This window comes from Callorhinus ursinus, unplaced genomic scaffold (assembly GCF_003265705.2).
Source record: "Callorhinus ursinus isolate GAN/ISIS: 27379988/994484 unplaced genomic scaffold, GSC_fseal_2.0 scaffold17, whole genome shotgun sequence".
Classification (NCBI taxonomy): Eukaryota; Metazoa; Chordata; class Mammalia; order Carnivora; family Otariidae; genus Callorhinus; species Callorhinus ursinus.
Genome location: NW_027397079.1, coordinates 25,542,289 through 25,554,540, shown reverse-complemented (window position 1 = coordinate 25,554,540; position 12,252 = coordinate 25,542,289). Strand labels below are relative to the sequence as shown.

At 46.6% G+C, this 12,252-nt stretch overlaps 1 long non-coding RNA gene across 1 annotated transcript; it reads right to left on the bottom strand.

Moving 5' to 3' along the window:
- Positions 1–8,945: 8,945 nt before the first annotated feature.
- LOC141374389 (uncharacterized) lies at positions 8,946–10,055 on the bottom strand. Its single transcript, XR_012381217.1, has 3 exons — positions 9,619–10,055; positions 9,413–9,532; positions 8,946–9,180 (listed from the first exon to the last, which is right to left on the bottom strand). It is a non-coding gene; the product is annotated as an uncharacterized lncRNA (long non-coding RNA).
- Positions 10,056–12,252: the final 2,197 nt, after the last annotated feature.

The following is a 12,252-nucleotide window of genomic DNA, read 5'->3' as shown; positions in this document are numbered from 1 at the left end:
GGGGGGGGGGGGGGGGGGGGGGGGGGGGGGGGGGGGGGTGTGAAGGGAGAGGCGTGTGCCCAACTCAGCAGGAGTGCGTTCGGGCAGCAGATGGTGCCCTGGCCTGGCACCACCCTGACCACCTCCCATTCTCTGTGATGGAAGCATCCAGCACATCTCCCTGAGCGTCTGTCTGCCCCTTGTGGTGGCTGCTCAGGAGGCAAACATGATAAAATACACTCCGTGCCAATCTTTCGGCCAGAATCAATGAAACCTCGGTCGTGCATGCCTTGTACTCTTGGGCAGAAATCTCTAGGTTTTAAAATATTGCTAGTTCTTTGTCCTTAGAAACCTATCACTTCTTCCATCTTTGTGCTCATCCGCCATTTTCTGAAATATCTAAGCATAGATTCAGATGAAGACTTATATCCTGAACAGATTTGTTAGCTGGTTTTACAGTTTTCTCAATGGTTGGATCAGAAGGAAATCATCAAGTTCATGTACCTGCTCTTTACTGTACACTCACTCCCTAGAGGCAGGGCATAGAAAACAGTCCCCATGAAAGCAGCAATGCTGAGCAGCCTTAGCCGGTGGAAAACTGCCAGGTGTTTGACCCACCAGGGACCTTCCTTGTCACTGACTCTAAGAAGGAGGGATTTGCCGAAGCCAAGAAGCAGACCTGCATTTCCCCCAAGCACCACATTGTTTGCACTCCCTGTGTTAGTTTACTTCCTTCCGGATCTTTGTCATACTGCAGACCCCAGCCCAGGTCCCATTTTCAGAATTGCCTGAACTCACTGCTCCAGGTTGATGTTCTTGTTCACCAACTATAGTTCTTTCCATTCAGGGTATTTTATGGCACTACTCACCATATTCACCTTTAGCAATTAAAAACCTTGGGGCCCCACTTCGGGCCTCTCTCTCTCAAATAAATAAATAAATAAATCTTAAAAAAGACAAAAACCTTCCTGAATCACCCATAGTTTTTTCCCCTTATGTCTCTCCAACTTAAAAAAAAAAAAAAAAAAAAAAAAAAAAGGCAGGGTTGGGGGAGTTGAATAAGACCTTTCCAGCTCCAGCCACATTTCTACCTGGTATCTTTGTCCTCCGTGTCAGCCCCGGCCCTGAGCTCCAGGAACAAAGTCACATTTGCCACTTTAAAGGGCTTGCTGCGGGGCACCTGGGTGGTTCAGTCATTAAGCGTCTGCCTTCGGCTCAGGTCATGATCCCAGGGTCCTGGGATCGAGCCCTGCATCGGGCTCCCTGCTCAGCGGGAAGCCTGCTTCTCCCTCTCCCACTCCCCCTGCTTGTGTTCCCTCTCTCGCTGTGTCTCTTTCTGTCAAATAAAATCTTAAAAAAAAAAAAAAAGGAGGCCTGCTGCAAGTGGGTTTAAAGGAGCTCTCCCACCCCCCACTGACTCCCAGCTTGCCTTCAGCATTCTGGGGAGGAAGAGTCCAGCTCTGGCTGATGGAATTCAGTTCCTGGGATCAGATGGCTATGGAGGGACATGTCTCGATTTTATTTTGTCTTCTGCCAAGATAACCTCTCCTCTTTGATCCTGTAGGTCTAAGTTCCTTCTCTCATGGTCCTCTAAGACTCCCAGATGTAAAGAGTTCATTTACTCAAGATTTTTACTATAGTCCCCCCTTATCTGCCAGGAATATGTTCTGAGACCCGTGGTGAACGCCTGAAACCATGGATTGTACCAAACCCTCTATATACTATGTTTTTTCCTATACATGCATACCCGTGATAAAGTTTAATTTATACATTAGACACAGTAAGAGATTAACAACAATAACTAATAACAAATAGAACTATAACAATATACTGTAATAAAAGTTATGTGAAAGTGGTCTCTCTCAAAATCTATATCAAAATAATGCACTCACCCTTCTTGTGACGAGGTGAGTTGATAAGACGCCATCATGATGAATTGAAGTAAGGTTAATGACATAGGTTTTGTGACGCAGCGTTAAGATCAGAAAAAGCGCCTGCTTCGCCGGAGGTTGACCGCGGGTAACTGAAACCGCGGAGAAGGGGGCTGCTGTATTTGAGTACAGATGAAACCAATGATGTTTGGTTGCTTGGTTCTCAGCCTTAACTGATCAAGGGTTAAAATGAAATCACCAGTAACCAATATTTAACCATCAGTTACTAACTCTTTCTTTCTCTTGAAAAGAAAGGGGCTACAGTATTTGGCTAAGTGTAAAATGAAAGGCATGATATTTTTGAGATACAAAGGGAAATCCCTTCCTTCCCACATGCCACCCCTGAAAAATTAGGGCAGTCAGATCTCTGTGTTCAAAGCCATCTTGCTCCGGAGGAGAACAGTACTATGAAGTCAACCCCATCCCTGCCTTTGAGAGGCCAGAATCCCCCAAGGGTTTATCAGTGGAGATGCTGTATTGAGAGGGAGGCTGGAGCAGCCCCACTCACAGGGGAGCCAGTTGGGGCAGTGAGCTGGGCCCCTGACACTTCCCCTGGGAGTGGAAGGAACATGACTGGGGATAGCCCCACGTGTACCACAGCCTGAGGACTAGCCCCAGCTTTGGGGACCTTGGCAAAAATCCCTATGGTCAGGCTTGGTACGAAGTGCGTGGAGCTGCTACTTTCATATTTCGTATGGTGGGTCTTTTCCGTCGACCTTGTTCCTCTGCAGTACGCGGGATAGGAGTGCCCATCCTGGAGCTGGGTAAGGTGGCGAGCTGCCTGTGGTCATCTTCATCAGGGGCAACTGAAAATTTCTCATCAAAAGATATGTAAGTTGGACCCTCATATTTCAACGAAACAAGAAGACTCTTGTCTTGAAGTTGCTTGTTAGGGTGTCCTGATCCAACCCCACAGTCTACTGAAGGGAGGAGTTCAGTGTGTGAGCTGAAGAGACTTGCACACTCGCACACAGGTAGCACTCTCTCGCTCCTGGGCATGATGCACAGCCATCCTGAAGAAACTCACCATAACATCTTGTGAGGCCCCCGGCCCTCAAAAGCAGGTGATCTAGGTTTGTTTGGTTTTTTTTTTTTGTCTTTTTTTTTTTATTACTGTAATATTGGTAACTGATTCAAAAGAACCAAACCAAGAAAGGCACTGAAACCATGGGAACAGAAAACGCTTGTTTTTCCATCATTTTGAAGATGGTGATTTTAAAACTCTTTATTCCTTTGTATTTTGTGTTAAACTACTTTTGAACAATACCTCTGGGCAAGGGGTTTTCTAGGTACTGTTGGAGACTTTATGGGAATAAGATACAGTCCCTGGTCCTGCAGACTCAAAAGTGAGCAGAATAGATGTGCACAGTTCTCTCTTTCTGGAATATTCTTCTACTCTCCATTTGGCCCAATTTAATCATGTTTCCACCTCAGGTTAAATACATCTCTCTCAGGAAGGCCTTTGGTGTCCCTGGCCTAATCCAGACCAGATAGAAGTTATGGTCCCAGAGCCATGTGTAGTCTCCCTTTTGAAATTCATCTCACACATTTATTTCCTTAGCATTTCCTTTGTCTACCAGAGTACACATATCACGACGACCAGGACCTGGTCTGCCCTCTCACTGCAGGACCCTACCGTGCCTAGCAGCGTGCTGGCTGGGTAGGGAGTGCTCAGGAGGAGAGTTTATTGCTGCCTGGCTCTGGGCACGAGGGGCGCTCAAAGGAAATTACAGAGACCATGGGGCCCTGAGGGAGAGGAGGGTGGGCAGAAGGGAGGCAGGACCTTTAAGGGTGGAATGTTAAGAGGTACAGAGGTCAGGGAATTTGGACAATGGCAAAGAGGGAGGGAAGCTCAGAGTAAACAGATGATGGACAATAACGACATTTGTCTTGTGGGTGCTGCATGCAAAGAACTTCACATTTAGTGTCCTTTACTTGTTACGCCAACCCGAGGGGAAGGCATTACTCAGCCCCATGTATAGGTGTAGAAATGTAGGGCCCAAAGAGGTCAGGCTCCTTGCCAAAGTCACACTGCTGGGAGGGGTGAAGGCCCTCAGCTTGGACTGTATGTGCAAACCCCCCTGATCCACTCACTCGACATGGAGGTGGGGAGGGCTTTTGTGGAGGGGGGTAAAAGGCAGAGAAAACTGCAGAAGCAGGTTGTGGTTTGAGTTTCCAGGGCCCGAATGCCATGCTGAGGGCTTTAAACTTGAACCTATAATGCTACGGGGCTCTTGAAGGTTTGTGAGCAAGCGCTTCAGAGAGATGACTCTGGAAACCAGCAAAGGTGTGGGTGGGGAAGGGGGACTGAGATTGGGAGGAGTCTGGGGCAGGTAGAGGAGACACAGCCAGGAGCTGGGACAGGAGGCTGAGAAATGAAAAGAGACATGCAAAGCTAAGAATGAACTAGAATCTGACTAGAGAGCCTGGAGAAGGAAAGGGGAACATGGCTCCCTTGCTTCCTCCTGGCTGCTTGGCGGCTGTGAGGCCTCAGACAGACCCTACCCAGAGGCCTCCACACTCAACGTGGCCCTTGGTCGCCCTCTTCTGGAGAAGGAAGCCGTCGGCATGGCCGGTCCCTCAGGTCTCCACAGTACCAGCTGAGGCCCCCAAGTGGACGCTAGCGGGTCTTTCAAACACCTGGTCACTTAAAGTTGCTAACCAGGGAGTGATTCAGACCAATCTGCTAGTGCAGAGACAACAAACAGCAGGCTCTCAAAGCAAATTGTTACATCTTCCAACACGCACACCGTTCCAGACATGGAAGCAGTTGGACGACCGAAGAGATGTGTACTTGACTGAAAGTAGACAGTATTCATTTGTGGAAGGAAAAAGAAGGCCGATCTTTTGGAAATATTAAATGTTTAGAAGCATTAAAAGACTGAAATCACGATGGGTCTTCAGCTGCTAATGCTACAGTGGAATACCTCAGGCTACCAACTGTTGAAATATGGATGGTTTGAACAACTTAAAAATATGACATGTGGAATCTGGTAAAGATAAGGTCAGGGGAAGAAAACAGGACCGAATGGGGGGGGCTTCCCTCACAGCCTATGCCCCACCCCCCCAGCGAGGGGTCTGCCTCCCCACTCAACCCCCTAACTTCCACATCCACTCCCGGGGCATCTGCCTGGCCTGGGCCATTGAAAGGGGCTGTGTGCATGGGGAGAGCCAAATGGCAGGGCAGTCCCAGAATGGTGGATGATAGTATGGCGGGTCTGGCCTGGGAGTCATAAGAGGAGAATTGTTAGTGGCCTTCCAGGACCTATAGCACTGGCCCAACTACCTTACTTGGCTTCCTTTGTTCCCTATGCTATAGACTTACTATTTCCTTCCCATTCCTCCAACATTTCAGGACTCAGGTGGCTCAGGTACTTTGCACTTGCTGTTCCTTCTACTGGGAATGCTGTTCCCTGAAGTATAAGCTACGTTCCCCTCACTTCCTTCCAGACTTGGCTCAGATGTCATGTGACCAAAGTTATCCTTTGGTCAACCTATCTAAAATTGCACACCACATTCCTCCCCAACACCTCCCCCACCACACACACACATATACACATTCCCTATTCCCCTTCCATGTTTCATTTTTCTCCATGGCCCTTATCATCTTCAAATATTACATTTTACTTGTATATGTTACCTGCTTCATCCATCCCCAAGATATAGAGCTCCAAGAGAACAGGCGTTTTGTCATCTTGTCCCCTGCTCTACCTCCCCACCGAGAACAGTGCTCAACATAAGGCAAACACTCAATAAATATTTGATGGCTTACAGTTGGTTCTTGGATCTGCAATATCTAGTGTTCACACACACGGAGACCACATGGTCAGCCTTGGGGTGACCGGGCTGGGGGGTAAGCCCAGGGGGACTCTGCAGCCTTTAATGACCAATGCCCTTCCTCCCAGACTGGGGAATCTAGCATGGGGATGAGAAAAAAATGTTGCCTTGCACCTAGACAGCAGTTTTAGAGTTGAAAAACCAAGAACTGACCACTTGGCTTTTAGGTTTTGAAGGGACCTGTTTCTCAATGGCTGAATGTGGTTCCCCATGACTGCCTGAGGAGAAAGTCCTCAGGGACCGAGTGAACACCATAGAGAGCACAGTGAGCTTGGACCAGGAGGAGACAAAGGAAGCTAATGGCTTCCTTTCTTTGTTACTCCCTCTTCCTTGGCGCTCTCTTGCTGGTAGGACTGACTGCCTTGACCAATTGCTTGACCCCTCCTGAGCATCAATTTTCTGATCTCTACAGTGTCTCCAGCTGTAAAATCAGGTTAACGATAACGGTCCCTAGCAAATTGAATAAGATATAACTGGAGTTTTGAGTTTCAAAGTGTCAGGAAAGGAAAGAGCTAGCAAGGAAGGCCACTAGCACAGGGGAAAATGTAATATACTAACCAAATGTGTGGTATGGACATTGTTGTAAGGGCCTTACAGGACAACAAGATAACTGGGGGGTAATGAAATTACCACATTTGTCCCTTCCCCTTCTAATTATAAAGCAAAAAACATAGTTCTCTATTGGTTAGGAAAAAGATAAACTTAAAATTGGAAGAAATCTAGGAAGCAAGCATCTGTACCATCAACGGGTCAAATTCCAAATTTCTAATTTGCACAAAGGCATTTTTCTGATAACATATCTGAGTAGGAATTGCTGGATGGTGTTAGGACGCGGTCAGGGCCAGGTCAGGGCCAGGTCAGGGCCAGGCTTAGGCAAACGTGGGAAAGGTCTCCACAGATTTTCACTGTGCTCATCCCACCCCCGCCCCCACTGTGCCCACTGGGGCTCCTCTGTGTCTGCAGCTGGCTGGCATCGGTAGTCCCATGCCATTCCTCCAGGCCTAGAGACTGGAAGTGGGCTCTAGGCCGTCCCTCCCCTGGAAACATCTCAAGCCTAGAGTAGCAAATTTCCAGAAGCTGGGCTCGCTCTCTCCTCACCAAACCAGGCCATCTCGCTCCCCCAGAAACAGCTCCTCATCCACGTCAATTCAAGAGTTTGGGGACATCTGCAAAGCTCCCCTCCTCCTATGCTGCTTCACCCACTGCAGCTCTATGCTGCCTGCTCTCAGTCATCTCCGATGCAAACCTGCTTTAAGGACCTTCCTGGGGCACCCCTTGCTCACAGAAGTGGTTCTCAGCCTGGTTGTGGATGAGAAACACGTCCGGAGGTTTTAGAACACACTAAGTTAACAAGACCCACCCAGAACCACTAAGGCAGGCCCAGGCCAGTGCGCAGTGGGGTTGGGCAGCCTGGCTTACAAAGCCCCCGGCTCCTCTCCCAGCACACAAGGCCTCCTGTCGGGGTGCTCTCTCCCACCTCAGCCCTCTCCACCCTCCCCCAACACCCATGCCGCCACCCTGCTGGTGTTCCCTGAATGCACGTCACCATCTCATGCCCCGAGGGTTTTCCACATTCTTTCATGGGTCTAGGACCTAACTCCTAGGACGGGGAGCATCAACCCTGTCTGGGAACTCAAAGCCACAGAAGCAGAATCCATATTGCAGCAAGACCCCAGCTGATATATACAAACATTAAAATTTGAGAAACATTCTAGATGCTTTCCTGGCTTGCACCCCTGGAGAATCCACACTCATGCTTTCATCCCTAGGATCCCTAGCTCAAGTCGCTCCTCTCTGCCCAAGACTTTCCCAACTTTACCCTCTTTGCTCCCAGCTGTCCCCTGGAAGGAATGAATTTGTCCCTCCTTTTGCAGCCCCTGAGAGCTGACACCAACAGTTCCCTGCACCTGTGTTACACAATATTAGGATCAAACGAAAACCACCTAGCTAGTCACTTCAGGAAATACAAGTTCCTAGAAGAAAAGGCTGTGAACCAACTAAACAGTTTGCTTACAAGACTCACACCTTGTGCATCAAGAGTAGCATCAAACCCCTTGTCTGTGCCCAGTCATCTAGACAAAGCTATCAAGGCAGAACTCTGCCCAGTCCCGATCAATTCCAGCTTGCAAGTCTCACCTTAAAATCCCCCAGCCCAGGCCCTGAAGCCAGATGAATACTCTGCTCTAATTTCCTTTCTGAGATGTGCCTGAGACAATCTGGGTGATGACGTTCTCTGTCCTTGAAGGAGATCTAAGAAACTTAGCTTTCTTAAATCAACTTTTTCTGGTGGCCTTTTTAGACAGTTGACAGGCAACACATTCATCACAGAATATTGCAATTATTTATTTGTGTGGCAGATATCATCCCACTACCTTGTCACTGCCCCCTTCCTGGGTACACACACACACACACACACACACACACACACACACACACACTATAGTCTCACACATAGAGCATCACAACAGAACTAATGGGCTGAAAACCTGAGCTGCAGGCAAGAAGAAAGGGGGAAAGAAAGAAGGGAAGGGCGGGCCAGGGAGGGGTTGGAAGAGAGAACAGGTCCAAGGGGAGAGGTCTTCCACCATCAGGAAAGAACCAGTCCCACACTCAAGCCTCCTGGACTCCCAGTCGGCTGTCCTCCATGCCCTTCTCCCTGGAGGAGCTGAGGACAATAGAAGTAAATAAGCTAGAGGAGCCAGTTTAAAATCCAGAGAGCAGGGCTGAATTTCAAGGGTGCAATATTTAACTTGAACCTAAAGTTAAAGACTGTTTTGTATCTTCTGTATATTCTTAGAATTATTTGTACTTGACCTCAACTGTATATGTATATAATGAAATACAGTATATACAGACCAGCTGCCTTTGTATACTATTGTTTCTATCCATCCAATGTTTATTTGGTCTGTCTCTCTCCTAGGTTTTTGAGAGCGACTAAAGACTGAGAAAGTTTGGGTAAAAATTAGATAACAGAGACAAAAGGAACTTTTGAGCATATGTTGGAAGGCCAGGAGCAAGAAAAATTGCAGAGCATTTGAAATTTCCATGACCTGAGTAGGAAGAAAATTTGCTTAGATTTATTCAAAACTTTCTTTCTAATCCAAATATGAAAATATTACCAGGTAATTTTCACCACTGGGACATTAATGATCTCTTGTGAACAAATAACCCCCAAACTTAGTAACTTAAGGCAACATTTATTTTCTCACTCGGTTTCTGAGGACTGGGTTCTGAGAGTGACTTAGCTGAGTGGTTCTGGGTCTCCCGTGAGATTGCAGACAGGACGCTGGCTGGGGCTGCTGTCATCTGAAGGGTTGACCGGGGCTGGAGGAGCCATCTCCCACAAGTTTCGTTCAAACAGTTCTTGGCAGAAGGTCTCAGTGTCACGTGGCCTTCTCTATAACACTGCTCACGACTTTCCCTGGAGTGGGCCCTCCGAGAGGAAGAGCAAAGGGAAGACACAGTGACTTTTATGAGCTGGTCTTTGAAGTCACACTGTCACTTCTGCTTGATCTATTTACGTCCAGCCCACCCTTAAGTACAGGGGAATGAGGCTCTGCCTTTTTAAAGGAATGTTGAAGAATCTGTAGACATACTTTGAACCGTCATATTCCTCCCATAGGCAAAATACTCTTATTCCTCCCAATGCTGCCCTAAAGTCTCACCCCTGTATGTCACTAGCTCAAAATCCAGAATGCCACCATTTAAATCAGGTCCCAGTGCAGGTAATTCTCCTGACGTGCAGCTCTTCAAGTACAGTTCCTCTCTGTCGGAGGTCCTGTGAACTAAAGACATTAAGTGAAATATCTATTAGTTATTCATCACTATGTAGCAAGTTACCCGACAACTTATTAAAGCAACAAACATTTACCTTCTCAGTTTTGGTGGGTCAGCATTTCAGAAGTGGTTTTGCTGGGTGGGTCTGAGTCAGTGTCTTTCAGGATGATTCAGTCAAGGTATCAGCTGGGGCTGAGTCACCTGGAGGCTTGAGGAGGCTGGAGGAACTGCTGCTAAGATCACTCAGTGACAGAGCTGTTGGCTGGAGGCCTCAGTTTCTCACCATGTGGACCTCTCCATAGACTGTTTAAATGTCCTGTGACATGACAGTTAGCTTTCCCCAAGGTAAGTGATCCAAGAGTGAGCAAGCAAGACAGAAGCCATGATGTTTTTCATGACCCAGTCTCAGAAGTGACAGACCATCACTGCTGCTGTGTTCATTTGGTCTCCCAGGACAACTCTGCTATGACATGGGAGGGGACTACACAAGAGCATGAATCCGGGGGGCTGGGCTCACTGGGGGCCATCTTGGAGACAGGCCAACTCACCTGCTAAGGAATTAATGTCAGAAGCTGGACATAGGAGCACTGTCAGAAGCTGTAGATTCTTATTATGTGTTTGCCACTCTTCACGTGATCCTCATACAGTAACAAAATTTGGGGGTACCATGAAAATAGGGATCTTAGATAATAACTGTTTCTACCAGATGAATGATGATGACAGACTGATAAAATGACCAAAAGGGTTTATGTGAAAACAGCCCACAGAAATCCAGGCATTGTAGACATCTGTTTATCTGAGATGGCATTCTGAAGTCTTGTGAGCCTGACAATAGTGACTTCTACTTCTAGCAATGTGGTCTTAGAAAAATCACTGGCTTTCTCTTTACCTTGGTGTCCTTAATTTCAAAAAAGCACAATAATAGCTTCTTTGATGAGTTTTTATGGGAATTCAAACTTTTATATGTAAGGTAAATAGCAATTATTAATCAATCGATAAATAGTAACTACTGTAAAGACTATTTCATGGTATTCTATGGTAACCATCTGCGTTGATAGGTGTCTTTCAGTTTTTGGAGAGACATTTATAAATGCATGAAAAAGGTAAATCGTGCCCATTTAATAATGCATAGAACCATACTTCAGAAAAGTAATACAAAAGAAAAAAAAATCCATTACCCTGCAACTCTAACACAATCACCATCTTTCCTTCTAGTCTTCTTTTCTGTGCACTTTTCCCATACTCAAGTCGGAGTGTACATGAAAGTCTACTCTTTGTTTCTTTCACTTCATATTTTAATATAGAAACATCTTGCAGAGTCTGACACTGAAACTCTTTGTGTGTGTCACGCTCAGAGCAGTGAGCTGGCGGTGGGAGTGGGAAGTGAGAGCTGGTGGAAGGAGACAAAGTTGTGGGCCAGGAAATGCTCAACAACTCTCTGTCCTGATCAGTTGAAGTTCCAAGAAGCAGAGGTCCTACAGGGTATCAGAGACCAATGCAGGCAGACAGTAGGAGGTGCTAAGAGATTCTGGAAGTTGTAGTCTAGGGATGAAAGGTGCTTAACCAATCTTTGGTTCAATTCCTCTTCTATAAGTCATAGATGTTGCATGCACCTTCCGTTATGGGGCTGCTGAAGGGCTAGTCAAATTAGCATATATTAAGTGCCCAGCACATAGAAAAGATGTTATTATTAAAATGGTAAGATTCCATGAATCAGGATATAGGATTTCCCAAAAAGTGTTTAGCAACCATAGGAATTCTTAACACTTTTTTTTTTTTTAAGAAATCTTGACAACCAACATGGGGCTTGACCCCACAACCCTGAGATCAAGAGTTGCACGCATTAATCAAAACCGTTGATAGCAAAGACGGATGCCTACAGGAACTAGGTTGGTAACCTAAGGGCAGGATGTTGGGAGGAGCTTGCAAGGTGGACTGTGTAACCCCGCCTCCATAGGGGGCAGCAGCTACTGGGCTCACAGTTGCTCTATAGGACTATATAGCTCAGGGTTGCCAGGTGACAGCTACAGAGCATTTTTTTTCAACATTCATTGAATTAATGTGTTATCCCACATAAGCAAAATGATGCTACTGCAATGTTCTTGGAAATTAAAAAAAAATTTTTTTTTTTTTAAGTAGGCTCCACGCCCAGCATGGAGCCCAACGTGGGGCTAAAACTCACACCCCTGAGATCAAGGCCTGAGCCGACATCGAGAGTCAGAGGCTCAACCAACTGAGCCACCCAGGTGCCCCAGTGTTCTTGGAAATTTACACACACAAAAATCAACAGTGACTAGGTGACAGGGTTTCTAGCAGAGGGACAGGAATTACTTTCTGCCTTATCTCTACCTTCGGGTTTATTTGATTTTATGTTAAAATACATTCCATTTATAAATTAAATAAAAAGTACACATTGACGCACAAAACGCTTCAAGAAGTCCTCTGCTAGAGCCAAAAACCCATTTAACTTTATTTAGCCCACTGGATCCCATACTCCTGAACCTGGAAGCTCTGTTTTCCACATAAAATGTATAAACACCCTATGCAGCACACTTTGGGAAAGGCTTTCTAGCTTTCAAAAGGAAGACTCTAACAAACCAATCAACAAAAACAATAGACTGCTGCTATTGTGCCATGGCGGGGCACCCCACAGCTGTTCCTGCAACAGTGCTGATGGGCCCTGGCCACCTGCCATCTTCGGATCAGCAGCGGGGACGTGGCAGTTACC